The 26,216-nt window shown below is 49.6% G+C and overlaps 1 protein-coding gene and 3 long non-coding RNA genes across 8 annotated transcripts in view; 2 read left to right on the plus strand and 2 right to left on the minus strand.

The window, feature by feature from the left end:
* Positions 1–15,425, minus strand: part of Smco4 (single-pass membrane protein with coiled-coil domains 4) — a 54,476-nt gene extending 39,051 nt beyond the window's left edge. The window contains exon 1 of one of the 5 annotated variants that reach the window (XR_015001915.2): positions 15,299–15,425. The gene's annotated coding sequence lies outside the window, so the exon portion shown is untranslated. Of the gene's footprint in view, positions 1–8,445; positions 8,470–9,189; positions 9,350–14,348; positions 14,537–14,838; positions 14,977–15,298 lie in introns of those variants that run through there. The other 4 variants (XR_015001926.2, XM_085689902.2, XM_048434002.3 and 1 more) reach the window with 4 other exon arrangements.
* LOC148122431 (uncharacterized) lies at positions 3,830–5,654 on the plus strand. Its single transcript, XR_015737635.1, has 2 exons — positions 3,830–4,274; positions 4,862–5,654. It is a non-coding gene; the product is annotated as an uncharacterized LOC148122431 (long non-coding RNA).
* On the plus strand, positions 15,053–21,454 carry LOC125400246 (uncharacterized). The gene is made up of 2 exons (XR_015001934.2): positions 15,053–15,214; positions 18,723–21,454. It is a non-coding gene; the product is annotated as an uncharacterized LOC125400246 (long non-coding RNA).
* On the minus strand, positions 16,586–17,714 carry LOC146894746 (uncharacterized). Its single transcript, XR_015001582.2, has 3 exons — positions 17,626–17,714; positions 17,456–17,517; positions 16,586–17,065 (listed from the first exon to the last, which is right to left on the minus strand). It is a non-coding gene; the product is annotated as an uncharacterized LOC146894746 (long non-coding RNA).
* Positions 21,455–26,216: the final 4,762 nt, after the last annotated feature.

The raw sequence follows: 26,216 nt of genomic DNA on the forward strand, positions 1-26,216 counted from the left end.
TGCTTGCCAAACAAGCATGAGGCCCTGGGTTCCATCTCCAGCGTCAAACCATAGAACTGGGCACAGTAAGCGGCACAAGCCTGTAATGCTTGTACTGTGAGGTACAGAGCTCGGAGGATTTGAAGTTCAAGGTGAACCTAAGCTATATAGTGTTTGAGGATAGCCTGGGCTATGGAAGATCTATCTCAAAATAAATAAGGGAGGGGGAGGAAGGGAGGGATGGAGGGAGGGAGAGAAGAAATGAGACCAAGCATGAAGACTGAGGTGTGGACCTTTGAACTTTAAGTTCAATGCTTGCTCTCTGCATCACCCAGACTCACTGGGCTCACATATCTGTACGCGTCCAGCTTCTCAGTAACAAGCACAATAACCATCAGCTTCAACACCACAAAGTCAGGCTGACCAACACAGCCCTAACCAGTACACATCCCCACTGCTGGAGTCTCAAGAGAAACAAGCACAAGTGAACAACTTTGCACAGCCAGTGTGGGGCAAGCATAGGATAAGACACAGGGACCCCCACAGCCACAAACCAGAGCACCCCGTAAGTAGCTATCAGTGCTGCATTCAAGGGTGGCCTCTGGAACTTACGCTGGGACCCTCATCAATAACTCCGCAGATATAAAATGGTAAGTTCAGGAAAGGATCTGACAGCAGAGGTACAGCCCTGAACTGTATACATGAAAACAGTTTAAGAGGCCAGGGGTAAAAGGTTGGAAAGATGGCCTAGGGGTTAAGAGTACAGCCTACTCTTGCAGAGGACTTGCGTTCAGTTCCCAGCACTCCCATCTGGTAGCTTACAACCACCTACAACTCCAGCTACATGGAGTCTGAAAGCTGTGTACACACACATAAGTAAAAATAAAAAAGAGCCTAGGAGTGGTGGCACACACTTATAATCCCAGTATTGAGAACGGTAGGGGCAAGAAGATCACAAGTTCAAAGCCAGCTTGAACTATGTTCAAAAAAAAAAAAAAAAAGATTAGAAGGGTAACCTTCATGCTGTTTATACTTTATCACAATAATAAAGTAGATTATTATTTATAATTTATAAATAATTTTAGTAGTAGATTACATAAGATATTGTAAAGGTATGTCTTACAATGGCTGGTGCCTACTAAATTCTAGTAAGTAGCAATTAATTATTAATATTGATGTTTTTATCATGTACAACATAGAAGCCATATACCATATAGAAACCATATCTGAGCTAGAGATGTATGTCAGTTGGTACAATGCTGTCCAGCATGCATGAAGCCCTGAGTTCAGTATCCAGCACCACATGAACTAGACATGATGGGGCAGCCCATCATCCCTGCAATTGCAGGAAGGAGGCAAGAGGATCCAAGGGTCAAAGTCATCTTCAGCTGCACAGCAGGTGTGAGACCAGGCTGACATATATAAGCCCTGCCTCAAAAAGAAAATAAAGATGCAAATTTCCAAGAATACAAAATATAGCTAACTAGGGAAATAACTTCCTAGTATTTCTCCTGTGCAAATGCACTTCTCAGTAAATTTACAATGTAATATATGTAAAATCCTATAGTCATGACCCATTTTTTTCCTTATTTGATATATGAAAACAACCCCCAGAAATAAATGGCCTTTGTTCAAGGCAAGGAAAGAAAGTTGTGTGAGACTTGAGAAAACACGGAGATTAGCCAAGCAACTGAAGCCACCGCCTCCAGAAGCAATGTGGGGGTTCAGCCAAGTCCTCCCCTCCCGCGCCTCCCTCCTAAACACCACTGCCTAGGAAGCAAGGACCCTGGAGGCTGGACAGCAGGAGAGCCATCATGGAGTGCTGGAGATGCTGGTCATGACTTCTAGGGGAGTCTGAATGTGTCAGGTTCTCAATAAAAAGAATAGCCCTACCCTCAAGGGGTGCCCACATAAGGAGATGAGACCAAGAGGCTGCCCAAGTGGGAGAGGGGGGCACAAGGAAGAGAGAGTCATCTGGTCCTCTCATCCATCCTGCAGGGTAAAGGAGAGACGAGCAGAGGCTTGGGAAGAGCTCTCCAGTGGAGCTGCCTGCAAGCTGTGCAGGGAGCTCCAGGACGGGATTTCCGTGCCATTGCCCACGATGGGGTGGGGTTCCCAGTAATGCAGCTGCTTCTGAGTCATCCGTGCTCTGGCAAGTCGCCCCAATAATGCTTCCAAACGAGGCCCAGGGTAGCACGTGACTTTCCCAAAGCAGCCGGAATGAGAAGAGAATTTAGTATTACAGTCCCAATGCGGGGACTCTGAACTCAGATCTCATGGCATCCCATAGGCCTGAAAGGCCCCAAAACATGGCAGAGTCCACACGCAATACTATTTCGTCTATCAACACTTACTAAGTGCTCAGGACACAATGACAGAGGCAAAAGCCATCCCCAGGCTCTGGACTGTCATCTGGCTATGACACAAGGGTTCTCACTGTATATATAAAACACAGAAACAACACTGGCCCTGTAACATCTATAGGACGCCACCCAGACCAGCTTCCTGATTGGCTCCAGCTGAGAGAGACTGCATTGTAAAAAGCATTTCTTCTGCAGGAGTCACTTTGATGCGCTAGGAGAAACACTGTCAAAATAACCCTGGGGAAGAATTACACTCTCACAAAATGCATGCGTAGTCTACAATCTTCACTCTGTGGAGTGCTTTTTGCTCAGGAGGGAGTTGGGGGGGGGGGGAGGCGTGCATCTCCCCAAAGGCAGCAGCCACTCCTGACACAGGCAATTCTATTCCCATCTCGACTTACACATAATTATCATCTAAAACCATGCCCTTCACAGGGGACTGGGCAGCAGCACCACCCAGCTAACCTCCAAACATGACTTCTAAGAGCTCCTCTGTGGATGGAGGAAGCAAGTCCACCCACTGCCTACTTCTCAGGAGCCTTCCTCACACAGTACCAAGCCCTTTCCTTCGGAGGCTCCAAGAGGAAATTCCTTGTCACTTAGACAAGGTGGCTTCCGACTCAGCACTGAGCCATTTCCTCAGCAGTCACGCAAACTGACCCCCGGGCCTCAGGCAGGCCAAGCAGGCTAAGGCAAGCTTCCATCTGAATCTCTTCATTTTCATGACTGCAACTTCATGTTTTTATGAAAACTTTATGAAGGCCCTGGGCCTTCCAAGAACACAAGGCAGATGAGCTCTCTCCACAGCAGACATTCCTGCATTTTCAAGGCCAACCGCCAACCGTGGGAGCTGGCTGGACTCTTCACTGCACAGTGACTGTAGCACCTTGCAAGGATCCAGATGCTGAACTGAACATTTCCAACATCTGCCTGAGGCAATGGCTGCCTAACTAGGACAGCATCCACCACTCTGGAACAGAGAATAAAGCCCACAGAATCAGGGAGTGGGAGGCCATGTAAGGCAAAGCAGGGTGGCTTTGCGTGTGCATCCTTGTGTACATGCGTGTGCATCCTTGTGTACATGCCACCCAAGCTTGTGCTCACAAATGTGGCAAATGTGGGGGGGGTGAAGGAAAGGACAGGGGATCTGTGGTGAGTGAACACTAACTTCTTCTCTATAAAACACACTCACATGCACATACATGCACACACACATACACATGCAACACACACACGGGGCACATGCATCAGGACAGTCATCTGAGCTTAGGAAAGTCCTGTTACTGTGCTTGCAGCTTCGAGAGTTCACACCCATCTACATGAAGACCAGCATCTCCAATAAGGACAGGACGGGACCTCTGCTATCCTTGGCCCTCAGAAGATTGCCTTCCAGACTTTCCCACGGCACACACACACACACACACACACACACACACACACACACTTGGCATTTCAGACACACTGACCCTGCACCACCTGGGAAGGACACGCCCACCTCAGAGACTCTGCTGACTTCCTTTCATGTAGGAGTTAACTCCAGCCCTAACAGAGAACATTCCCTCCTTCTCCTCCCCTCAGGCTAAAGCTCAAACACTCCTTCAGTGAGCCTTCCCAGGCCCTTTCACATCTTCCCTCTGGCTGCCCCTCTCTCTGCATTTCAGCCATCACTTCATCTGACCTCTAACTGGCTTGAACAACATCCCCAAATCTATGATCAGGCTTGGCCACCTGGAACTTCAGGCTTGACCACCTGGAACTTCAGGCGTGGGACCTCATGTGTAAACAGGACAAGTGCAGTTAGTTCTAACTTAAGTGTGGCATTAATTTTATGCATGGATTGAACAGCCCGAAGGTGTCCAGACATTTGATCAAACTTCACGTGACATAGGAGATGGTGGACTGAGAAAAGCGGACTTCTCTGCCTGAAGGAGGGTGAGTCTGTAAACCGAATGAACCCCAGAACAGCACAGCTTGAGTAAATGAGAACGCCTGCAGCTGACTGCCCCAGTACTCAGAAGGCTCTGGTCATTTCCTGCCTTTGTTCTAGAGTTCAAACTCAGGCTTGCAGTCTCCAGCCTGCTAGCATCAGACTGCAACTAGTGTTTGTTGTTGTTAAAAAATATATGTTGGCATGCCCCGGCAGGCTCGCAGAACAGCGCTAGTCCAACAAGGACAGTTGTGGGTCCCTGCAAGATCCCCAGGGTGGCAGGCTGGTCCCGCCATGTGGCCCGGAGAGCAGGCGGGTGGGTGTGGCGGATAAAAGACTTACAGGACATAGTAAACAGACGTAAGGCTAAACATAAAGGTAAACATTTATTACTTAAAGAAGAGGGAAACAGAGAAACATGGAGACACACATAGAGGAGACACAGAGAAGACACATGTGCACAGAGAGAGGGACAGAAGAGAGGGGTTAAGATGGCAAAGAGGGGGTCAGAAGTGGCTGGGAGTGGGCGTGGCTTGCCCCTTAAAGGGACCAAACCAAAAGAATAACAGTGTTGTTGGCTCTCCTGCCCCAGGTCGCGGTCGCTGTGCTGGGGCTAGCTTCCCGAAGACCGATCCTAGGATATTCTTACCTCAACAATGTTGTGTGGGCTAACACATTACAGTACACTATACACACACACACACACACACACACACACACACACACACACACACACTGGCTCCAGCTCTCAGGAAGAGCCCTAAGACAATGAAACTCGCTACTGCACTGCTTGTTCTGTGCCTCTGGAGACCTAGCACAAGAGAGGTAAGGAGAGCCCCAGGTGATGGCAGATGACGGCAGAGCAAAGAACACCAAGTAGTTCTCCAGAGCAGGATGGGAACAAGCAGCGGACTCCCTTGGAGTCTGAGACCTGGGGCAGAATCAACTTGTGCTGCTTAAGCCTCAGACTTGGGGTTTTGTCACAGCAGTCACAGGAAGCCAGCAGGTCCTCAGCAGGACAGGACCTCGGCTCCTCCCACTCACTGTAAGACCCTCAATAGCAAGCACAGTCACTGCATCAGGAGGGGTGAGACCTTCAGCCTGGAGCTGCCCTGCAGAGACTGCTGTTCTAAGGTCCCCAGGAACCAGACAGCCAGGTCAAGAGCTCACTGGGAACTCATCAGTGCCACTCACAACACTAGCTTCCCTCAGATGGTGACCTCCAGCCTCCAGACAACAAAACTGCCCTGGGCCAGGGAACAGGATCCAGCACAGCCCTCCATTCCCTCAGACTGTGACCTTGAACTGGCACCTCACCCGCTGAGGTCTCAGCAACTTTATCTGTCAAATGCAGTGTGTAATAAAAACCCAGGGTTTCTGCTCTCCCCAGGCTAACCGGCTGGTTTTAATTTGTGCTGGTTCTGACAAGCCACCCAGGCCTCCAGTCGCAAGGTGAGGCCTCAGTGCTGCACACTGTTCTCAAGGCTCTCTTGCACCGCAGGGCACTACTATTCCACCTGTACCATGACTGCCACACACTGTCCAGACTCACGTCACAGCTGCCGTGACTGAAACTCTGCATCTGTGCAGGGACAGACCACATGCTCACGCACCAAGCACAGTGTGCAGTAACAGTGCTCTTTCTCCCAGGTAGCTACTACACCCGGGCTGTTCTGCAGGCCTGGGGTATGGCCTTCTCCATACTCACCCTGCAGGCCTTAGACATCAGGTAGAAATAAACCATCAGCAAAGAACTCAGGGGCTGTGAGTGAACTTGCCAGCATGTATGTGGACACACACACACACTCACACACACACACACACACACACACACAGAGTGGCGCAAACACGACCATCACAGGGGATTGCGGAGAATGAAGTTCCATACACACCCGCCTGGTTGGTGCTGTCAGGAGCACAGAAATGAGCTTCGTGGTCAGGCAGCCATGTTCCCAACACCACAGACAATCCCCTCCTTTCCTCACTGTACTGCAGTGACCTCAAGGCCCTGGAGCCTCGCGGTAGCAGACGCCACAGTCAGCACTGTCCAGATCTGGAACTAGGTAACACGTGACAGTGTGCAGAAGATGGAGACAGTCCTTAGTCCCTAAAGCCTGAAACTGGGGCTTCCTCTCGGTCCTGCCTGCTGTGTGACCCGAAACAGACACGTCCCCTTCCAGGGCCTCCGAAGGTCCTCCAGTGCTCAGTCCTCTAACTAAAAGCGGAAAGGCCTCTGCGCCTGGGGCACTGATGTGCACGGAGGAGCTGTTCACCGGGAAAGCATGAGATGAAATGAGGTGCTTGAGCTCCCCTCCTGCTGAGGCTCCCTGACCACCCCCACCCCGTACCCCTTTCTAGTCCCATCTGTCTCTAGGCAGCTATTCATCTCCAGACCCGGCCCAAAATGTTAGCAGGCTACATTCACTCTCAGGTGGAGCCAATCAAAGACACAGTCATCCACTGATGAAAGCATTTCTGAAGATGGTTCAGAAGGTAAAGGTTCTTGCCACACAGGCCTTGACAACCTGAGTGACCGTTGCAACCAACATAAGGATGGAAGGAGAAAACCAGCTTCACAAAGTTGTTACCTCCACACATGTATGCCCGTGCACTCACACGCGCATGCACACACACAAACCAATTAAAATATTCAAACCATTTACTAAGGAGAGGAGTTTGCAAACAGAAGAAATTACTTCCATCACTGAGCAGCAGCTGGGTAGCTGTCAAAACTCGTTCATACAGAGTACTCTGCGTCCTCACAATCGCCCTGTGCATTAAGTCCTAGATGTGCCTGGATCCCCAGTGGGGAAACTGAGACTAGACAGAGAACTACCTCTGCTCTAGTGCCAGGACATACTGGGTGTGGCCCTCTCCTCAACGAGGACTGAGCAGGAGCTGAGTTCCAAAGAGGCTGGGCTCCCAAGTTCTTTCCTCGCTCCTCTTCTCTTCCCCCACTCCAGGACCCCCTCAGTAGCGAGGATTGAAATGGTCCAGTAAGCCAAAGCTTCCCAAAGTCCATGGCCCAGGCTGCGGACAGCCCAGAGGAGTCGATCTACAGGTACCATCTGTCTAACAGCCTGCTGGCTGCCTGCTAAGACTCCAGTTTCTCCAGAGCCCGGCACCTGGCGAACTCTCACAGTATCAAACAGCAAGCCAGGAGCAGCAGTGATGGCCTGCCCCACACAGGCTCTCCTGTCTCTGGGGAAGCCACAGCATCTGGTTTTCAGGTGTGTGACCACCACGCCGGAGGCCTCCTTGGCAGACCAGCCTCAACTGGTACTTACATACACAGTTCCTCAGGGAAACACTTCAAGATCTACTCAGGGACCCTACACCAAATCCCAAGCGTCCTGTCACCGTACCTGGGCTCTGGCAGACTCGGAAAGAACATGAAACCAGGTCTGGCTCCCAGGTGCCACACTGCCACCCTTGGTGACACAGTGCTTATGTTACCCTACACAGAGGCAAGCAAGGTCTTTGTGAGCTTACTCAGTGGTTACTATCGGCCCGCCCACACTAAAATCTCATCACTGAGATCTGGAGGCTCAGCAACCAGTGCCACGAGTTTACCAGTAATCGACAGAAGGCTGATCAAACGCAGCCATTTCTTCCACTCAGTATAATGTCAGCTAGTAATGAAGGGGCAAACTTGTAAACCTGTAGTAGAAATCAGGGCACCTAAGAGCACCATGTGGGCAATGATGTGATGTACTACATGACTGTAAACATCCGACAAACCCATTCCAGTTTTAGAGAAACACAGGCATTAGTAATGCACGTAGAGTAAGAGCAAATTTCATGAACTAGCTCATCTGTCCATCAACAGGAAACCAATTCATGGTCTGATACACTTACAACATAGTTTATAGACAAGACAACGGAGAAAAGATACATGCATATAAAAATTGCACAGTATATTACAAGAACCAAGAAGGCAAGGGACTGGTGCATACAATAATGTCTAGGTTTGTAGAACAAAGCAACCCTATGCACACGTGCCTAAATAGGCTGATAAACGGCTTCAAGATACTCATCCAACTGCTAAAAGTAGTTGCTGCTAAGGACTTGGCAGGGAGGAGGTATCTGGGAGAGGGTTGTTGGGTATCGACACGGCAGCTCTCCTTGTCCACGCTCTTTACACGGGAAGGTGGGGGTGTGGGAACAGATACTCACGTGCCACCTGTATGATCTAAGAAGAAAGTACTGGCCTGACTATAAACACCACCACCACCCAAAGACTCTCCTGATGGCCAAACTACACCACACATCTGTATATGTTTCCATCCTACACTCCGGAGGAGAACTCCCCTTCCTGTAGCGGGGGTGGGGGGAGGTCTTCCACCTTCACCCTCTGAGCATCTCCCAGGCAAGCCAACCAAAACGGCTGGCCAAAGTCCACCTTCCCAACGGAGGCACCAGAGACACGGTGTGTCAGTGCCTGCCTTAGCGGGAGAGCCAAGACTGGCGGAGAAGTCTGCTTGGTGGAGTTCCTCCAACTCCGGCAAGCAGCCCAGGATCTTTCTCCTCCCTCCAAACTGCATGAGTATACAAATCCGACAACTCTGCCAACAGAGCAGCCTTAGCACAGAAAGAGATAAAGCAGCGGTATCCTGGCTAAACGTATATTTATTCTTCCCGCTTGCCAGAGCCACAGAGAGCACTGCTGTAGCCTTAAACATTTGAGAAATATCTTTCCTGATTCTTAGTAATAATTAAAGCAAACAGACCCCACCACACACACACACACACGCACGCCTCAAAAAAGAAAGCCAGGCCAGACGTTTCGCTTTGGACATACTACGTGATGCAGGAAAGACAGCGACTGTCTGCAGTAAGCGCTCTCTTCCACAGCACGGCCCCACCACCCAGACATGAAGGCTACGGCAGTCAGCAGTTTCAGGGACCAGAAAGAGGTACCTTTGAACAACGATGCAAGGCCACCTCTTCAGAAGAAAAAGTAAACAGCGAGCACCAGAGGTGAGGGGGGTCCACACATGCTGTCTCCCAGCAGAGACTGACGTGTGCTAGAAGCTGTACAAAAGGGTTCAACAGTTAACTTCAGCTGCCTTCTCATGAAGAACACGGCCCAGACAAAGCCAGAATCTGGCCAACAAGACCCCAGTCTGACCAGAACTAGAACAAACAGGAATGCAAACAGAAAGCAGAAGGCCATAAACAAGTGCACTACCATCTCAGCACAGACTAGGGAAGAGGTCCCAAGACTTGGGAAGAGTGGGTTCGTGCGAGAATTCCAGGCATCCAAGTCCCAGGGCTCATAAGCTGCTCCACCTGAGTTTGCCAGCCCCTGCTGCGGCTGCACGCACTACAGAGCTGAGGGCAGCGGATCCCAACCTGAGGGTCTCGATCCTTGTGGGAGTCACAGATCATATATCCTGCATATCAGATATTCATAATTCATAACAGTAACGAAATTAGTTATGAAGTAGCAACGAAAGAATGCTATGGCTGGGGGTCCTCACAACCTGAGGACCTGATTTGAAGCAGCATTAGGAAGGTTGGGAACCACTGCCCAAGGGAAGATAACCTCCATTCCTCAGAGTTGGTCACTAAGCACAGTAGAGGTGTCACCACTGCCTTCCCCAGCAACCCCACACAGGTAAGCACAGAAAACTGAGGACTAACTCTAGCGTGTCTGCTTGGGGACCAGCAATGACTGGGGTGCAAACCACTCTGAAACTAGGCTACATCCATCCCTAAGTGCGGTCTAAGAAGTCCGACTTCAATCCTGAAAACCTTCTGGAAATGATAAGGTCAAAGGCCACAGAAAAGGCCTTTCTGGTCACACGCAGACACCTGTCCCTAGCTGGCAGCAAGATAACAGAAACCACGCCGGCTACTGCAGACTTCCTCTCACATTCCCCGGCTCAGAACTCAAAACCGTGAGGATGAGAAGCTAGGAATGGCTCCTCTGCACTGCAGCACCCAAAGATCAAGACTCCATATACTGTGCACCTTCCCATCACAGGGTCCCCACACTGTGCACCTCCCCATCACAGGGTCCCCACACTGTACTCCTTCCCATCACAGGGTCTCCCCACACTGTGCACCTCCCCATCACAGGGTCCCCACACTGTGCACCTCCCCATCACAGGGTCCCCACACTGTACTCCTTCCCATCACAGGGTCTCCCCACACTGTGCACCTCCCCATCACAGGGTCCCCACACTGTGCACCTCCCCATCACAGGGTCCCCACACTGTGCACCTCCCTATCACAGGGTCTCCCCACAATGTGGACCTCCCCATCACAGGGTCTCCCCACACTGTGGACCTCCCCATCACAGGGTCTCCCCACACTGTGGACCTCCCCATCACAGGGTCTCCCCACACTGCAACTTCCCATCACAGGGTCCCCACACTGTGCACCTCCCCATCACAGGGTCCCCACACTGTGCACTTCCCCATCACAGGGTCTCCCCACACTGTGGACCTCCTCATCACAGGGTCTCCCCACACTGTGGACCTCCTCATCACAGGGTCTCCCCACACTGCAACTCCCCATCACAGGGTCCCCACACATTGTGCTTCTTCTCCATCACAGGGTCACGGTGCTGTATTTTTCACATGGGCTGTGTTTCGAGCCCACTATATTAATGGACTCTTTCTGCTGCTAATTTCCATCGCTGTGCTTAACACTCCTTGTGCAGACTTGCCACTCTACTGATGAAGCTCCCAAACTCCATGACAGTGGTGGTATCCTATCCTCAGAAGAGTAAGCATGGCCTACTCTGCCCAGAATCAATGCACGCACAGGCCACGGTCTAAGAGTGGCCATTTGTTGGCCACGTGTCTCTGAACCATCACATCTATGACAGACTCAAATTTGCCACGCATGCTTCTGAGCGCTGGAGACAACATGTCAGGCTTTCGTGTCTGTGAGACCCATGTGCCTGTCAGCCATCACTGCCCATGCTTTGTGCGTTATAGGACAGGCCTCTCAGGTGTGTTGTCAGGGTCATGGTCATGACATCTGAGCTCCCCAAGAGTGACCAACTCTACAGCTGTCCCCAGTCTGGTTCAGGACACTCTGCTCGTCACTTCCACACCACCTCTGAACAATGAGTAAGAATTGGGCAGAGGCAAGCTCTACGGTGTAAAAACTGGGCTAGCAAAATGTAAAAGAAATCAAAATTAACTCATTATTAAAGCAATGTAAGAACTGGGAAGGAACAGGTTAAAATATAAATTCCTCGGATGTTTTGGGTCTCATTTGTTTTAAAATTTTACGAGGGTGACACTTACAGAGACTCACAATGGAGACATTTCCATGGCTTAAAAACTTTTTAAAAAACAAAATACCTTCAGGGAATTAGAAGGAACTTTTATCGACTGAGTGGATCCTAATAAAAATCCTGGCATCCCTCACAACTAGCCCCCTCTTGGAATTTAATTTTCTTTTCCGCACACAACTGACTACAAAAATTGACTGATGTTGCCACTAAGGCAAGTTACAATCTGCCTAGAGCGCAAACTTCAAAGCCCCAGCAGAGAGGCAAAGGACTTGGTGAGAAGAGCTTCCTCATCTAAATCCACTCAGTCAGATCGCTTCCTCCATGACCTTCCAGGGTCCCAGGAGCCGCCAAATTCAGTTATCTTTTCCTTCTCCAAAAACAAAGAGAGATCTAGAAAATGAGCAAAAGAAAACTAGCTATAACCACCCCATCTGCCAACACAGGACTTGCCCTTTCTGGCTTCGGATATTGTTCAGTTCCTTCTTGAACCCATCCATAGCCCAAGGCCCTGGAATGTTCTCTGTGTATGCTGGGATTGGCGTGGGGAGACAACAGCTGGAGGAATTATTCATAAGGACAAAAATGTACTTTAAAAAGCCTTTCTCCCCTGAGGACAATTCCTACTGGAAGACTTAATCAATCCCATTATCTGGAGTGCCTGGGCAGGGAGAGAGAGGCGGGGCCAGCCTTCGCCCAGCATTCACAGGTGAGGGAGAGCAGCGTGACTCCAATTTTACACAGGCAGAACACAGGCCAGGGTGAGGCCAAGGGCTCCAGACATACACCTGGGACCACTATACTCCCAGGTTACTTCACGGGCAGCATCCAGCGTCCTCCAGTGTTTAAGGGCCAGCATCCTGAGTAAGAGAGCATGTGGATTTTCATGGTTTGTGATGTCACTTAGAGACTGCAACCTTTTTAGACAGATAAGAATCGCTTTCCCATGGCTACCTGGATCCCAAGGCTGTCTGGACGCAGAGAAGCTGCAGTGAACCAGAACTGGGCCTCTTGGCTCTGCTTTCTCACCTGTGAACCGAAGCCCACTCCTCTTTACCAAGTCTAAAAAGTCAGGGCACAAATGGTAACTATATTGGAAAACATGATTTTTGTTAATTTAGCAATCTCTGTTAAGGTCATATTCACATATGCACACAATACAGATAGATAGATATATATGTATACACACATACATACATACACACATACATGCACACACATACATATACTTGTTTTGTTTTATTTTGTTTTTTGAGACAGGGTTTCTCCATAGTTTTGTAGCCTATCCTGGAACTAGCTTTGTAGACGAGGCTGGTCTTGAAGTCAGAGATCTGCCTGTCTCTGCCTCCTAAGTGCTGGGATTAAAGGCATGTGCCACCACCACCTAGCAACAATACAGATATTTTAAGGGTTGGATGTAATTGGTCAAGCCCTTAAGTGTTTAAGATATTATTTTATACTATCTTAAACTTAACATCTATTGCCCCTCCCAAGAAACTAGCCAAATATTTTTGAGGATTACCAGAAATGACATGGCCAAATCAAACCAGTGTGGACTCTGAAAGCTGAAAATGGAAGTGGGCAGAACATTTGCTATGACAGAACACGAAAATCCTCCCCACCTGCCCACACTGCAGCTCGGTAGTTAATAAGCTGGTTACTGTGATTCTGTGACTGCCCTCAGCACCCAAGTTTAGACGAGGGGCTGCCGAGGGTCCTGGGGAATGAGATGGTGCAGACACAGCACACAAGACTACTTGAAGCTATTTCTTACCGGCTGCATACCGCATACCAAGCATACCACGTGCCTATTTATTTTCTATTTTCACGTGAAAGAAATCGGCTTAGTTCCGAAACACCACGCGCAATAGGGGATCAGCCCGCTACTCATAAGCTGGGACAGAAGAGATAGCAGGGCTGCAGGTGCTCGCGGCTCAGACAGAAGGATAATGAGATCTGGACACGTCCTTCAGGGCCGGCTCCATCAAGCCAACTGAGCGACCACCCCGGGCTTGAAGGCTAAAAAAAGAAACCGTCCATGTCCACGGGTGATGTGTTCAGTGTGTTCTCAGCTTTAGAGGCGCTTTACAGCAAAGGCAAATAGGCAGCCCGGCCCAGCCACCGCCTGGATACACAGCACTCACAATGTACACCTCCTACCAAGAATGACTGCTTGGCTTTGTGTGGTCAATCTTTTCAGCTTCTGCTTTCCTCTAAAACTATCGCAGTTTCTTCCAGAGAGCAAGTAGAAACATATGTACACACAGGAGCCTGCAAGTCACACAAGGCTACACTTCAGTCTCCCACAGAAAGCTATTCCTGCCTCCTACAGATTATCCGGCTTTTCTCTCCTATTGCACAGATAACAACACTGAGGTTCAGAGGGCTAACCCAAGGTCAAGTCCTGCCGGTACACTGAGATTCTCCCAAGGACCCAAGAGGCCCCTGGCCTGGGCCCACAGCTGTGTGCCTCTGTGCTGGACTTGGCAAATAAGTGTCTTGGATACTAAGTTTATTTGGAGGTGAGGGGGTCATCGGGTTCATCAAAGGGCACCGCATGGGTTGTCCTAATAACTCGTGGGCATCCGCTGAAACCTTGTTTGGGAAGTATCAACGGCAGACAGAAAATCAGAGGCCACGTCTCCCATCCACACACCATGCCTAGATGTGCTGTGTGGCTCTGGGCAGCTGCTGGCCCAGCCCCGGGAATCTCTTAAACGCTAGGGGGCCCGGACTTTCGCAGCGCTGAGCAGGGAATGAGAGGGTGGGTGGGTGTGCGTGCTCCATGCGGTCCCATCCCACTCTCCTCGGAACACCCTAAACGTACCGTTCACTCCGCGGCCCGCTCAACTTCCCCAGGACAAACGCACCGCAGTGTGAGGTGAATGAGGAACCGGGAGGGGCGGTCCTGGAGCCCGCGACGCAGGAAACCACGCTAGGCTCCTTCCCCACCGGGGCCCCGGACGCCACGAGGGGCCCCCAACTCTGGGCCGGGCCCCTGGGCCGCAGCGGGGAAGAGGCCAGTTCGTCCCCGCCGCCTTCCCGGGTTCCCCAGCCGCTCGCCGCCCTCCGCCACCTGCAACCCCGCGCCCCTCTGCGGGCCGCGCGGGGCCTCGGCCGCCCGCGCCGCACTTCCCGCCCGGCCCCCGAGGCCAGCCAGCCGCCCCAACTTTTCCCGGCCCGGCCCGGAAGGCGCGGCGGGGAGCGCGGAGCCGTCCCGCCCGCCAGCGCGCTCCCCCCGCGGCGCCCCCGCCTCCCGCAGCCGCGCGCCGAGGCCCCGCCCGGAGCCGCGCGGTCCCCGCAGCCCCCGCGCCCACCTGCCGCCGCCGCGCACGGCCGGGTACGTGGCAGGGGCCGCCGCTCGCCCGCCTCGCCTCTGCTCGCGCCTCGCGGGCGGCTCCGGGGCGCGGGAGCGCGGCGCCAGGCGCCCTCTGCCGCCGGGAAGCCGAATCCGGCGCCCTAACCCTAACGCGGCGCCGGGCCACGCGGCACCCTGCACTCTGCACCCCGCGGGCGCCCCGCAGGCCTGGACGCCCGGCCCGCCAGATGCAGGCATGCACGCGTCGCTGGCAAGGCCCGGCGGAGGCAGCTAGGCCTGCCGCACCCCGAGTCTGGGAACCAGTGAGTGGGAGCAGGGGGTCTGGCTCGCCAAAGCGAAGTGCTTTATCGCGTGGTCAACTGCCAACAGGCCAGGTACACCAAGCCGCGCCTCCGCCATTGGTGAGGGTGAAGGGAAGGGTTAGGGTTTGGGGAGTGAGTATAAGTTCTAAGTTCTACCATGTCTGAGTAGAGACAGGAGGCGTTGGCTTCCACCCCTGCAGAACTGTTTTCGGGCGGTCTTTGAGGACATTCAGAAAGCTGCACCATTTCATATCTGGAGCAGGTCAGTGCCTGATGGCGGAAGTTTGTGCTATGACCTGTGCCTGGGGATTATGAGGAAGCAAAATAAAAATACAGATCCTTCCCCTCCCATGCAAGTAGGCTTTCACGCCTCAAGGGGATGCTCCGACGACAGTGTTTGTTTCTTGTAAATTATACATGTACACACATGTTGAGTTTATCATAAATACAATGGGATTCCTTGCCCCTTATCTCATCAGTATTAAAGCCCCACAAGGCCCTAAGCTAAATGTTACTCAGGACTTGTAGCCAAACACAGAATTTAAATCAACCACTTGAAAGTTGAACTGGCTCAGGATTACTAATTTCCTTTTGCCAAAAATGAACTCATTCCTAATAGTCATAAACCTACTTCCTGATATTGTGGTTTGAAGATCCACAGAGATCTTGTACAGCACTTAGCATAGCCGTGGCGCTTACTTATTTTATTACTGGTCTATCGCAAGATGAAAAAACACATATGTATAAGAAGGCTACTTTGAGGGTCTAAGGAGATGAGTCAATAAATTACTGGTCACCCTAAGTTCAGATCTCTGCATCTCCATAACCCTGAGCGTATTACGAGCACTCTCTCTCCCTCCCTCCCTCCCTGTCTCTATCTCTGTCTCAACATCCTAGTAGGGGAAAGGAACATCCCTGAACTCTTTTCTCACTGACCAGCTAGCCGAGCTAACCAGTTGAGATCTAGGATCCATGAGAGACCCTGTCTCAAAAACTAGGTCTCAGCCATAGAGGAAAGACCACTGGTGTTGGCCTTTGACCTCCACGTACACAGGTACTTGCAGGCACACAGGGACACACAAAATAAGGGCCAGGTTTTAAGCTTTATTTTTGTTTACACGTATGCATGTGTTCCCTGAGGAGGCCAGAAGAGGGCACCAGATCCCCTGGAGTTTCAGTTACCAGAGGTTCTGAGCTTTCTGATACCAGGACTAAAACTTGAGTCCCCTGGGAGAACTGCAAGGGCTCTTAACTTCTGCTCTCTCTCCAGCTCTAAAAAGGCGATGTTTTCACTTGAGGACATCTTTGTACCTTAGGTTTTGTTGAGATTTTTTTGTTTTGTTTTGTTGAGTTTTTTCTGTTGTTTGTTTGTGGTCTGTGCCCACCACCACCAACACCCACCCACCCCCACCACCACCTCTCCCTCACCACCACCACCACACACACACACACACACACACACACACACACACAGAGGATTTCTCTCTGTAGCCTCAGCTGTCCCGGAACTTACTCTGTAGACCAGGCTGGCCTCAAACTCACAGAGATCCACCTGCCTCTGCCTCCTGAGTGCTGATATTAAAGGTGTGCACCACCACCTTAAGGACATCCTTAAAACCCCTTGTGGTAGCTCTGTCGCCTGGAGCAAAGTCAACCCTGGGAACCAGGCCTCTCCTGTCTCTCCTCCCAAGTCATGCTGATACACTGGTTTTTTAAGAGCTGTGGTTCTGCCCAGGTTTCCTCCAGAGCTTGTGACCGGTCCTTTAAGAAGGACTGCTGGTCGATGAGGTGACCTCTAGAGCACACGGGTGTTTCATAAAACACTATCAGTGTAGTCAGCAAGCACATAGGATGCAACTATTCAGTGTTGTGGGCCCTGATCCACATTTCTGAAGATCCAATTTCCAAACGATCAAGGACACCCTAAAGAAAAAAACAAACAAACAAACAAAAAAAGACCACTTTACTCAACTGTCCTAAGCATTTTGTCACATAAATCCCCACCCATCTTTAGTACTGGTAAAACTCCCCCATTTGTGGTCTTACAGAATTTTTTTGGTTGATACACAGATCTGAAGAGATTCAGAAAGCCCGCACAACGGACATTCACCATTTCTGTTCAATATTACGTACTCAGAAAACACAGCCCAACATCCATAAACATAAGGCAATGGGCAGAGGCTGTCCTTTCTGCAGTTACCTTCGGGCCTAACCTCAAAAGCAGTAGCAATGCAAATGAACTGATTAAGACTAATGATTCAGACAGTACCCCAGCTTAGACATCCCCACACTTGTGCCTTGCACCCTTCCTACCTTAAGTCACCTTTGCACTCCCTTGTGGCGTTCAGCAAGTGTCGTCAGCTTCAGACACCCACCTGCCAAATGAGTAAAGAACCAGTTAGAGGAAACCACATTGCCGGCCCTGGCCAGCCCATTCACCCCGCCCCCACACAAGATAGATTGTGTTACTACACCCAAGATACCAAACTCCAGGTAAGAAACCGTGTGAGGGGAGGATTTTGTCCTCAAGTTTGAGCTCTGGTGGGTGAGACACGCACAGGTATCCTCCATCTAGGGCACCAGGAATGGCATGCAGTTTATATAAAGTCAGTAAGCCTCAAGGTTCAGTCTGCAGCACTTTTCCCGCTACTTCCCACTGCCAAAGTCCACTGCCAAAAATTCACAAGTATTTTTATGAAGCATTGAAGAAATCCGCCTTTTCATAAGAGGACTCCAAGTTCCTTTATGTTTGTCAAGCACCTGTTTTGCATCCTAGTGAAAGGACCCTCCTTTACATGTTAGAATTGCCTATTCCGAAGGTCAAGGGTCATTGCTCACCCAGCACTCCCCTGACTTGGAAGAAGCATGCCCACCCTAAGATGATCCCCTCCCATGCTAACTTTGTGACCACTTTGACCTGTGGATATATTATGAGATCTTAGGAACTGAGTTCTTACTTACTCCCTGCTCTTTTGGTGGGTGTCCTCCTAAGATTGCCACAAAGAACCCCAGTCTAACCTCTATGAAAGATCCCAAGGAGAGAAAAGTCCTGCAACACAGCCTGGTCCTCACCTGAGCGAGTCTTGGGCAAAGGCAGCCACAAAGAACCCAGGATTTCAACCCATCAAATGGTACTGGTTTAAGTCAGTCAGCATCTGGAGTGGGTTTTACACAATAGATAACAGAGACACCCGCCCTTTCTGGTCAGCTTTTCTCCAGTTACAAGGTCTTGGTGAAGACCCAAGAATCAGTCTCCTGCTAGTGTTTTCTATCATGAAGTATTCAGCTGCAGCCTGTGTCTGAGCTTAGCCAACCGTCACATTTTATGTAAATGCTTCTCGCAGAGTTCTTCACTGAATTGGTTCATCGCTGAGCCTGGCAGGTTAAAATTCCTTTGCTGCCAGTATGACAAGGGGCTGGCAAGGTCAGCTTGTAAGCTATCAAGCTGTGAGCCTATCTGACTTGAATGCCAAGCGTAGGTGTCGTGGAGGCTGGGTAGCTGATTTCTTCCCTATATTGTAAACTTCTTAATGACTCTGTGTGTGTGTGTGTGTGTGTGTGTGTGTGTGTGTATGCGAAGGTCAGATAATGGCCGTGGGTGTCAGTCCTTGCCTTCAGCCTAGTATCTGGAAGGGTCTCCTGTTCACAGCTGCATCTACCAGGCCAGCTGACCTATGAACTTCTGGCAGTTCTCTCTTTGCCTCCCGTCTCCCAAGAGGGGCATGATGGAATTGCAGATGCATGCACTACGGCATCCGGCTCTTCTTGTGGCTTCCGGGGCTAGAACTCAGCAGTACTGCATGTGCAGCAAGTGCTTTGCTCCATAAGCCATCTCTGCAGCCATGATGAGAGAGATCAGGAAATACGGGGGAGAGAGGAACAAGCAGGATCATCGACTCTAGTACCTCCTTAAGTCATGAAGAAACACCTGAGCCGGTAGGAGCCTCGGATCCCCAAGGATCTGTCTCAGCGCTGACTCTCTTACGCCCCTGAACTGTTCTGACCTGGGATCTGTCTCCACGCAGACTCTTACACCCCTGAACTATTCTGGCCAGGAATCTATCTCTCTGTAGACTCTCTCATGCCCCTGAACTGTTCTGGCCAGGGATCTGTCTCCGCCCACACTCTCTTAAGTCCCTGAACTGTTCTGGCTTTCCTTTTTAACATTTGTTGCAGTTTAAAATATTCTTCCTGGGGCTGGAGAGGTGACTCTGCTGGCTAAGCACACTTGCTGCTCTTTCAGAGGACCCGAAATCAGTTCCCAGCACCCATATCAAGTGACTCACAACTGCTTGTAATTCCAGTTGCATATCTGACCCCTCTTCTGGCTTCCTAGGGCACCCACATATATTCACAGAGACACACACACAAATAAAAACAGAAACACATCTTTAAATACAATGATCTTGGACAATATTTTGGGCAATCTAAGAGCTAGGGTTGACAACATCACACACACACACACACAAACACACAAAATGGTGGGCAGGTAGGTGGCCTGCAGTTTCTTCATCCATGTTTCAGAAGGGCCAAGAGCTGTTGGTGTGGGAGAATTGTCTGTATTCTGTCAATCATGTATTTTAATAAAATGCTGATTGACCAGGCAGGAAGTATAGGCGGGTCAACCAGACAGGAAGTAGAAGCGGGGCAATGAGAATAGGATAAGACTAGGGAGGAGGAAGCTCCCTCCACCATTCCTGTGCAGACCACTGAAGAGGCAGCATGTAACCTGCCCTGCTGAGAAAGGTACAGAGCCATGTGCTAATGTAGCTAAGGATAATGGGGTAACATGGGTTATAAGAACTAATAAGTAGCCTGACCTAATGGGCCAATCAGTTTATAATCTTATGGAGTCCTGTGTGTGATTTTCTCTGGGACTTGCCAGCTGTGGGGTACTGTGCAGGACAGATACCCCAACAAGCCGGCCCACATACTACAATCTGTGGTCACACAGGGATTGTTGGGGGCAAACAGGCCTCCAGCAGGCTCAACTACTAAAACAGTCACTGATTTTCTTCTGTGCCTTCTAAACCACAAGCCCTACAAGAAAAGCAGCATGACCTTACATGGTCAAGATTACTACCTCTGCTACTAAAGACTCGTATATCTTTCCTGAGTTAATGGGGGAGGGGGTTCCAACTTCCTATATTAGAAAAGGTGTGTGAGAGTATTGACGGAGGTTTCTCTCCCGCCTGGTCCTGCAGTTGTTCAGTTAAATGATGTGGAATTCCCCTCTGTATGCTGTGAATACCACTGGTTAATAAAGAAACTGTTTTGGGCCTGCACAGGGAATAGAGGTAGGCGGGGGAAGCTAAACTGAATGCTGGGAGGAAGAAGGCGGAGTCAGAGAGAGAAGCCATGGAGTCGCCACCAGAGACAGATATGCTGAAACTTTGCTAGTAGGTCATGACCTCGTGGTGATGCACAGATTTAATAGAGATGGGTTAAAATAAGATGTCTAAAAGTTAACCAATAAAAAGCTAGAGCTAATGGGTCAAGCAGTGATTTAATTAATACAGTTTCTGTGTGATTATTTTGGTTCTGGGCAGCCGGGACAAACAAGCGGCTCTCCCACAACAGTTAAAGAAATACACAGAGGTCTACATTAATTATAAACTGGTTGACCTATTAACTCAGGCTTCTTATTAACTCTTACATCCTAGATTAACCCATAATTCTTGTCTGTATTAGCCATATGATTTGTTACCTTTTATCAGCTAGCCATTCTCATCTTGCTTCCTCTGCATCTGGGTGACAACTGCAGACTGACCCCTTTCTCTTCCCAGAATTCTCCTGTTCTCATTGTTCCACCTATACTTCCTGCCTGGCTACTAGCCAATCTACATTTTATTAAAGCAATACAACTGACAAATATTTACAGGGTACAAGATCATTGTCCCACAGCATGAGGGGGAGGTTGGCATAGTAAGAAAGTTCAGCCATACTCAGAAAGACAAGTGATGTGTGCTTTCTGTCCTGTGGGTCTAAAATGTTATGTGTATACCTAAAACTATTTATATGTGTATATAGTATGAATGTGGACATGAAGCTGGCTGGGAAAAGGAAAGGGGCCAGTAGGGGGTAGATTTGGTCAAAAAGTCCATCATATTCTTAATCAAAATGTCTTTATAGCTTTCACCAATGTCTGTGCACCAGTTAGGAGGAAAAATCCTATTGCTTTATATCCCTATGGGTCTGCATTTCCACCAGAAGCTAGCCTGTTCCCTCCATGAACTTTGCTGGAACCCAAGTTCCACAAAGAAAACTAATATATCTATCAAGCAGTGTAATAAAAACCTCTTTTTTTCCTCACAGTAATATATAATTTTTTCACAAAGAGTTTGAACAAAAATTATACCTACTCTATTGCACAGCACAGGGTACGCTTGACGATTCTCACAGAGCCGTTCAAGCCCTTAGAAGGAAACGGTTTAAGATCTTTGCGTTCGTGCATGCAGAGGACTATGAAGCCCAGATGAAGAGTTCAACAGACACCTTCAAGCTTACTGCTCCTAAGCTCCTGGAGTTGACGTCACCAACTAAGAGACGAGAAGCAATCCCTACCCCTTCTCTACTAACAGCCAAACATGGTAGCCCAGGCTTGCCTCCTGAGTGCCCACCTTAGCCTCCTGCGTGCTGGGATTACAGTCCTGTGCCAACTAGGCCCAGCTCAAACTTTAATTTCTTCCTCAAGTGCCACTAGCTTCCCTGTCTTCACGTGCCTTCGACTCTTTTCGGGGTTTCACAAGGGTTCTTTGGGAAAGTAGGGCCACACTAAATCTACTACTACCCAGAGCCTGTTAAAAGTGGAACTGTCAGTGTGTGGAAGACGGAGCTTCCCAAAGGTCAAAAATAGCCCACTACAGACTGAAAAAGAGCACTCCTGATCTTTGTTTATCATGGCCCTCAAGAGAGCCATCGGTGACTCAGCTACCCGCTGTGCCTTTTTGTCTCCAAATTCGAACATCAGAACCTGTTTCCTATCACCTCTTTCCTTGTCCCCAGGTGAATTTTCTTATCCAAAAACAGTGACAAAGGTTCTAGTCCATGCTCACCTCCTTAATCAGCCTACACCCTTTGAGTGAGTACATACAAGGTATTGTGTTTTGTGGATACAGGGGTGTGCCTAAAATATGTAGTCCTTTCCCTCCAAGAAGAAGCTCATAAACCAATGAGGAAGTAAACAAATGAAGTTACAAATAAATTGTCTGAGGAAAAAAAAAACTACTTCTGTGAGATAGTTCAATAAAGGAAGTGGCTTGGAACTGACAGACCATGAGACTCTGGGGGAGACTGTCTGATGAGCAGGCAATGGCCCTGGAAGGAAACTGCTCCTATGTGGTCATCACTCAAGGCTTCTAGATCTTAGATAAGAATGGGAAAAGAGTGGCTACTTCCCAGTGCATCAGAGCAGAGTCCTGGAGTTAGCCCTGTCTTCCCACAGACACATAGCTGCAGCACAAGGAACACCCCCTCCCCAAACCTCCCAACAGCAGCTCCTTTCTCCACTCAACCCACTCTGGACTTCCAGAAATTCTTGACTACCCTTGACTTCAACACCTGGGTTACTACCCAGGTGAGTGTCAGCCGTGTCAGCGCCCACCCAGGTGAGTGTCAGCTGTGTCAGCGCCCAGGTGCGTGTCAGCCGTGTCAGCGCCCAGGTGAGTGTCAGCCGTGTCAGCGCCCAGGTGAGTGTCAGCCGTGTCAGCGCCCAGGTGAGTGTCAGCCGTGTCAGCGCCCACCCAGGTGAGTGTCAGCCGTGTCAGCGCCCACCCAGGTGAGTGTCAGCTGTGTCAGCGCCCAGGTGAGTGTCAGCCGTGTCAGTGCCCACCCAGGTGAGTGTCAGCTGTGTCAGCGCTCAGGTGCGTGTCAGCCGTGTCAGTGCCCACCCAGGTGAGTGTCAGCTGGTCAGCGCCCAGGTGCGTGTCATCTGTGTCTAGTGCTCTACTTTCTGTAACCTCCATATTCAATCTCTTGGCTCCTGGAGAGGGAGCTGCTGCCTCAGTCTCTCTTTTTGTGCTCAAGGCCCTTGCCAGCTTGAGTCATAACCACCTGTTTGTTTAATGAAGGTGAATTTTATCTCAGCACATCCTAGTGTTCAGTGTCTGATCTGATGCAGGGTAAGTGATAAGTCAGAGTCAGCAAGTGTGCTTTATACCTGAGATGATGAGGAAAAGGCAGGAAAAACACCTATGTAGAACTATGTAGAGCCGCCCCTGAAACCAAGGAACCCAGCAAACAGGGCTTTGATTGACTTAAGACCCCACTGTATCCACAAAAGCACATGCTTTCCAACATGCATACTGATAAACCTGTTACCAGTGGAAACACCGTAACTCAAAATGCTTTGCAAACACCAATATTGGCAATATTGCCCAATATTGCCGTGTGGCCACAGAGTCTCCGGCACAGCCTGTCAGTCTGAATGTGTAGCTTCCTGGAAGTCGCAGTCATTGCCACAGCACAGCCTAGCAGCATCCTGTGACTGACAAAGCTAACCTGGAAAACACTAGAGCTCAAAACTTACGTACAGTTCCTATCAAACTCGCTTCAGCTCTGAAGCATCACATCAGGATCATCCGTGTGCAGAGTCGAGTCCTGATAACAGGAATATGAAACACAAGTGGGAAGTCAGCACCTGTCACTATGTTCATGAAACTCAGCGTAGACTTTGGTTTCTATCTGCTTCACAGTCATGCTTCTGGCAGGGGGCTGGCAAAAATGCCTCAGAATCTTTCTGAAATTGTCTTTCTTAGATTTGGTCTAGACAGCAAGTCATCGAGGGCACCCACCTTTCCTCTCCTGGCCACCAAGTTAGGTCACCGGATTGTAAGAACAAGGATGAGAGTGTGAGGAGCTGATCACCCCAGATGTGGGATGCTGATAAGATTGCCCACATCTGACTCCCATGCCAGATTCTACCAGATACAGCCAGAGCACCCTAAGTGGGATTCTTTTTTTTTTTTTTTTTTTTTCCTAAGTGGGATTCTGCCCATCACTGTTGGTCCTAGAACTGAGGGCCCCTCTGTAGTCTGTGACTTGGAAACAGTCCGTGGATAGGTACAAGGAGTCATCAGACATGTAATTTACTATGTACAGAAAACAGCGTTCCTTCTGATGAAAGGGTCTCCAGTTCTCAAAGCTGTCTGTATCAGTTGCTTTTCTCATTGCCATGACAAAATACTCCACAAAATCATTGTTAACGAAGGAAGTGTTTATCCTGGTTGCAGTTGGGGGGTGGGGGGAGGGTCATTCCATCAGGGTGGAGAGATCATAGAGAGGGGAGCATGAGGTGGCTTCTCACATTTTGTGGAGTCAGGAAGAAGAGAGAGTAATGACCCTACTCCCCTTGCTTTCTCCCTTTATTCTGCCTGAGATCCCAGCCCGTAGAGCAATGCTGCCCACAGCCAGGGTGGATTTTCCCACTCAGCCCACTCGACAGACCTAGAAACGCCTTGGCTTGTACTGACCTTCACCATGTTCTCTTCCGTATGAAGGTAGCCAGCTCACGGTGTCATGAGCTATCCATGTGACTACAGAATTCAGATATTTCCACATCCTAGCATCACAGAGTCTGGAAATACAATTCATGCCTCTTGTTACTTTAAATTTAGAGCATTATTAAATCCTTAGTAGATTAAGTTATTCAACAAGTTAATGAAGTGTATGCTTTACTTGGTCTTCAATATTTTATAACTGTGTCTCAATAGAATTGGCTTTCTTTGCAATCCATATGTTTTATTTTACTGAAAATATTTTCCTGAGATGAGGTCTAAGAGCTCCATCAGGCTGCTGACTCACCTACAACACCCAGAGGCCAAATGACCCTTGAAGAAAAGTCCTGATAAGAGTCTCTCTCCCCACCCAGCTTGATTCTACAGCAACCGGGCATCTTGACTTCTAGCAATTCGACTTCTGGATTCAGCTAAGAAGCACACATTGCCTAGGCTCCGAAGAAAGAAACTTATATGAGCCGTGGGACAGAAACAAAATGAGAAAGAAGAGGGAGAAAGGAAGAAAGTGGTCAGAGGAGAGGGAAGGAGAGAAGGAGAGATTAGGATGAATATATCCACAGAGAGCAGTTTGGCGGCGGGGGGAGGGGGGAGAGTAACCTGTCTGGGGCACAGGGCTTCCTTTTCCAACTAGGCAGGTGACCACGACACAGCACTGCCTGTGTTCTAAATGTCACCAGATTATAGAGTGCAAAGGGTTCATTTTAATGTGAGAATTCTATTCTATTCCAATAAGATATAAAATGCAATAAGACCAATAATAGAAAACTCCATAACCATCCCTACTATGAATTATTTAAGGTCCCACTTAGAGAAAGAGAGGGAAAATGCCCCCAAAGCTTAGTGGCATTTGTTTCTTTCCCCTCTGCCCACCTCACCAGTGCCTTCTGAAGTTTCAGGCTGTTTCTGAAATTGCTACCGTGTTACCTCAGCCTCCACAGTAAACTCTCATTGGCACTTAAGCGTGTTAAAACACACCACTAAATACTCGCCTGACAAGCTATATTTTAACCCTCAAACGGGGCTCTCCTGTGCCAGGAGGCATTTTTAATGCACCTGCTAAGTTTCTCCTGTGTTGAAAACTAGGCAGCAGTGGAGACTGGGGAGGGGTCAGGAGGCGGCACTCGTTTCTGCCCCCGCCTGCTGCTCAGGTCTAGGGTTATGGCTCAGTATGTAGGGCTGTGAGCTGGAGGAAATGGAGACCCAGTGGTGGGGAGAGTGTTAAGTCCCTTAGCCCTGGGCTTTCTTTAAAGCCCTCTCTTCTGTTCTCTCCACATGAGGACTGGACTAGAGAGTTGTTCCCAGATAGACAACTGTGGTGTCTGCCACACATCCCCACTGCATGCCAGACTCTGGCTCTTGGCTGCTCTTTCTGCATCCTGCCTGTGGATAACATGACACCAACCAGCTGTCTGATTTCTTGGGTTGTGAGCCGCACTCCACGCTGGCCAGCAAGGGCTTTTTGTGAGAGATCTGAAGCACCGTCTTGTCTTGCTGCCTTGGATAGGATCTGGAAGATCACTGCAAATCTCCGCTCCCAGAAACGCACACCACAGCCTGGA

This window comes from Myodes glareolus, chromosome 4, assembly GCF_982192425.1.
Source record: "Myodes glareolus chromosome 4, mMyoGla1.1, whole genome shotgun sequence".
Lineage (NCBI taxonomy): Eukaryota > Metazoa > Chordata > Mammalia > Rodentia > Cricetidae > Myodes > Myodes glareolus.